The sequence below is a fragment of the Pinus tabuliformis genome, chromosome X, assembly GCF_031772625.1.
Source record: "Pinus tabuliformis cultivar Carrire ecotype Pingquan chromosome X, CPIR1, whole genome shotgun sequence".
NCBI lineage: Eukaryota > Viridiplantae > Streptophyta > Pinopsida > Pinales > Pinaceae > Pinus > Pinus tabuliformis.
The window spans coordinates 1,496,805,017-1,496,810,110 of record NC_142308.1 but is presented as its reverse complement, the minus strand read 5'-3'; positions in this window follow the sequence as shown (position 1 = coordinate 1,496,810,110).

Sequence of the window (5,094 nt, the reverse complement as noted above, 5' to 3'; positions counted from 1 at the left end):
TGAAGTTTTCCATGCCCATCTTCTTCAACTCTATGCACATGACTTAGGTTGCCCAACTCGTCCTCTTCAACAAGGCCAACACAACTTCATTCATTGCATCCTTGCCTTTGGTTAGGGTGGCACCCTCAGTCACCCTACCCTCATTGTCATCACATATCCCTTCCATCATCGTTGCCTCTTCCACTAAAGGCTCACCAAAGACTTCTACTTGGCGAAAATGAGGCTTTGATGATGAAGTTCACCTAAATTTGCATCATATCGTCGTCTTCACTTTCGTGTTCCCTTCCTTTCCATGAGTCATGTTAGGTACTGTTGTGGTCACCAACAACCCCCCTCTTTGTTTGATATTAGTAATAACATCAAGCAAAGGGGGACCCTTAACCAAAAAATCCAAAAAATATTTTTGTTTGAAAAATCTTTTGTATCAACTCCCTAAGAGCTATATCGCGTCGCAAAGGAAAAAGGAGCGCTTTCCCAAAGCGCATAAACACACCAAGGAAGAGCGACGCGAGAACTCATCGCATCGCGTGCATTAAAGGCGCTCAAAAGGGGAAAACCTAAAGAACAGCCGACGGCCGATATGCGACGTCGCACATCGCAATGTCGCATAAGCAGCACAAAGTGACAAAGCGAAAAACCTTGCGACCTTGCGATATTGCGATATGCGATCTGCGACCATGCAAAGCTGCGACCTGCGATCTATGGTGTGCGACAAATGAGACTATCAATCGCTGCGATGCCACCTATTTACCTCGCAATCTTCGATGCTGTGATGCAAATCGCAGAAGCCAATCGTCGCAGGCATTCCTCGGCATGATCTGGGAGCCTAAAGTTAGGCGCGCACCTTACGGGAAATTAATGATTGTACGCCTGTGTATCCCAAGATGATTATGTTGCGTTTTTCGAAGAGTCAAGTCATAATGGGTGACATGATTATGCATTCATTAGAACTTAATTGCTTTCATGTCAATCTTTTATTCTGTCTCTTTTCATTTACGTGAACTATAAGTCAGCAACTGATATAAATCTATATGAAGGAAACATCCAAGGAAAAGCGCCAGAACTAGAAGAAAAGAGAGGAGATGACGTCGCAGATGGATACCGCATACAACAGGACCGCGGATCCCAGAGTATCACTCAACAAATGCTGATGGAAATAGGCTATCTAGGACTCAGAGTCAAAGGCGCACAAAAGCTAAGCGTTTATGAAAGATCCTGAGTCCCAAGTTGGGTAAAGCAAAAAGAAAAACGCTTAAGGGGAAAGACGTCTCAGAAAAGCCTGGAACAAAGAATGGAAACAAGTTTCAATTGAGAAAATCGTTCAGGCAACAAAATCCCCAGCTCATTGAGTCATTCGCACGGCCGGAAATCGAAATAGCAACAGCACAATCAATTTGAAAGAAATCTGAGTTGTACTAAGTATACACGCCGTGAAGACACTCCTCCAGAAGAACACTTTCAAAAATATCTTCTAGTTTGTCAGAAAGAGGTGCCAGCTCTTGTTATTTCTAATTTTCAAGCTTGAACAAAAGGAAAGGACAAGCAGCCGACTCTTTCACAGCGAACAACGCATCGCTTACAGCACTAAGGAGCAGATACAAGAATGGTTAGAAATTAGATTCAGTTTTTAGAAATAAATTTGTTTCAGTAAAAGGGCGGTCATTTGAAGTCGTTCCCTAAATTTGTGTAATTAAAATTAGCCGGTTAGTAGTATTTAACCCTTCTCCTTGCATTCGAGAAGGGTCCAGAAATTTGTCAAAAAACTTGTCCTCAGAACATGCACTTCTGCACCCTCGGAGGGGGTTTTTGATGAATGGACGGATCAAGATTTATTTATGTTTACATTTTAATACCTGCTACTGATGTTTCACTTCTGTACTCTTAGTAGGCATTAGAAGTAAGTAGAAATAGATCATTATTGTTTCAGGTCTGTGAGTATAAAGTCAGTCATAAATGGTACTTTTATCTCTTGACGAGTTTCTGCTTGCTTTCTTAGAGTAATATACAGCTGATGTTGTTTATATGTTGACGTATGAATGAGTGGACTACCATTTGGCACTTTTGTACGGTGGAGTCATTGATTTATGCTTAATACATGAATAATTGATTATGCGATATGTTGTTCACAACCGTTTTGCTTAACTTTTTGTGCAGGGTGGTTCATCTTATTTGATTTATATTCTCATAATAGCTGAATAATCTTCATTACCAGTTATTGTGTGAAATCTTTCTAGATCGCATAATGGAAAAAGTTCTATCCCAGGTTAGCGTAGATTAGATGTGTTGTTCTTGATAGATTAAAGTAGTATAAAATTCAGTCTCAGAGTTTAGAACTAGATTAGCTTAGAAATAATTCCATATTTTCATTATCAAATCCTACACACACACACATCACCAAACTCTACACACACACACCCCCTTAGAGCGGGAAGCTGGTCCCGTTATCCCCAGTCGGACCCGCTACACCAAACGGGCACGGAGCCGCCAACCAGGTTCCCGACCGGGTGGGTATCCCCCTTGTTGTTGACCCGATTTCAGGGCCCTCAACAGGTACTTAGCCAAATCTTCGTTCCGCTAAGCATGACTCACTCATCACATAAGTTCATCACATTCCACCCTTGTATCGATCATTCACACCTTCTGCCCTAAGGTTGCAAACCGCCCAAACAAGTCTTGCAAAAGCCAAAATCATTCATGGTATAACTAAATGCAAACATACCTTAACCTTCCAACTGAAAGTCATCCATTGCACGTTCTTACAATCTTCATCAACAACTTCATCTTTCTTCCATGGTTGCAATATGAACGAATTTGGTCCAACTTAATAAAGCTCTATCTCACCAAGTTCTTTCTCTTTCTTCGACGAAGTTGCAACACTTGTTCCTTCATGCTTGTCCTTATGACCAACTTCTTCCTTCAATGGATGCAACATGCCCAAATCTAGTTAAGATGTGGTAGGTATCGTCCCACCAAACTCTTCCTCTTTTGGCACCATGTTTGCAACACTTACATCTCACTTGACCATTTGAGCAACTTCCTCTTCATGCGTCACAAATTCTTCTTTGTCATCATAATTAGCAGCTTCAACCTACCCAATCGCCCAACCAAGTCAAAGAAACTCCCTTCTAACCTTATCTTCCAAATATTCAAGTTCTTATTGCAATTGTGGCCTCTTTTCATTCATGCGGCCTAACTTGTCCATGAGCTGCATAAGTTTATTGTGATCCTCTTGCAGACCTGCCATCGTACTTCCCAACTCTTAATTAGCTCACAACCTTGGTCGCAGTTCTTCCAAACTTCTTCAAGTGCCCACCTTCCCAAAGTAAGCTCTGATACCATCTATCATGGCCCCACGTTGTGGTCACCTTGAAGACCATCGTGGGTGCCTGTGAGACACTGGCTATATTTCGTTGCAAGTATACAGCTACTCTAACTCGGACTATGCCTAACTCTTTTACACTTAATTAATTTTCCAATTCAAGTTCAATCTTATTCAATAGCAAAAGAAATAAAAACATTTATCCATTTACTTCATTAACATTCAACTATTCTGCGATATCATAACAACAATTATAAACCAATGCACACAACAATATACATGGGAGGGGGAGCTCCCAACAATTCCCCAACTTCTTTTATTAACTTCAAATATAATCTACAACAGAGTTACAAAGGGCCAACCATGTCCAAAATCATGTTCTGCCCAATCTTTATAAGTTACAAAAGATGGCAATCGTTGGCCCAACCCAACACGCTTAAAAATGCTAAGTTCCACATCCTGGGGCGTGCCCAACCTAATGCTGACACCTTGCCCAACAGGAACCCCAAAAATGGTGCTCGAAAACAACCAGAAAACCAACCCTTGGCCTTGCCCAAAAACCAACTCGCTTGGGCGAGCTCTCCTCCTTTTGTGATGTGCCTTCACTGTGTTTATGAATTTTGTGATGTGTTTCCTGCAGCGCTACAATATCATACAACTCATATTTCTGTGATATCACAAACTTTGCCCTATTATGTGATTTTCTCTGCAATTTCTTTGTCTTGTGCGAATTTGCTTTCTTCCAGGCTCCTATAAGTGTGGAGCTCTTCTACTTATATGTGTCCTTGTCCTTTGGATAAGTGTGGGCCGACACCCCTCTAAGTGTTGAGCCAACCTACTCCTTGTTGTGCAGGCGCCCTTTCATGGGCGTGTATGCCCTTGCATGGGATCTCTGACTCTGTGTGCTCCACGCTACTACCTTGTTGCAATGTCGTGTTGCCTGCTCCATCGTCGCGCTGCCCCTCGTCTCACCCCGTTGCGCCCTTGTTTTCCTTGTACGCCATCACTCTTTCTATCACAATGCTTGGGCGCCCCACCTTAGGTGCAGGCATGCTGAGTCAATTCATTTCCGTGTTGTGTGGGTGAGTGCACCCATCATGATGTGCCCGCTATGTCTTTCCTGGTGCAACACCAGACGCCCCACCATTGTGCGGGTGCACCTAGTGTGCACACCCATCCAACTCGTGCATGTTGCCCCTATTTAGACCTGGGCACGCCTCTTTCATGTGGGTGCGCTTGTCACATAGGTGTGCTTGTCGTGCTTCCAAGTCGGTTTTTTCCACCAAGTGAGCATGCCCTGTCATGGGTGCCCATAAGCCTTGGTGCCAATTCATGGCCCTGACACCTGTCCACTTGTTGGATCCAAGCAACCATTGCATGCATATCCATGCTTTTATTTATGGATTGAAGGATAAAAATTTATGCATAAAGGTAGCACTAGAGAAAAAATGTGTTCTTAATCTGTTGAATTTATACGTAACCAATAGGAGTATTTGTCTCTGTAGTCTCGGAAGCTACAAAGCCAGTTTTCCCCAGTGGATTTCACATCTATGGCTATTCACGAATAGGCTAACTGTGCAATTACTCAACATCTACCATGGAAGGAGTGAAGCCACTATCTGGGCTCAAGGAGGAGTACATCCTTTTTTTTCAATAAGAAAAAACAAACAAAATTTCTATTATATAAAAATATGTTTACATATACTTGTTGCTAGAGATCTTCCACAAATATCTCTAATACCACTTTCTAAAGTATTCTAGTTGCCACAACACCC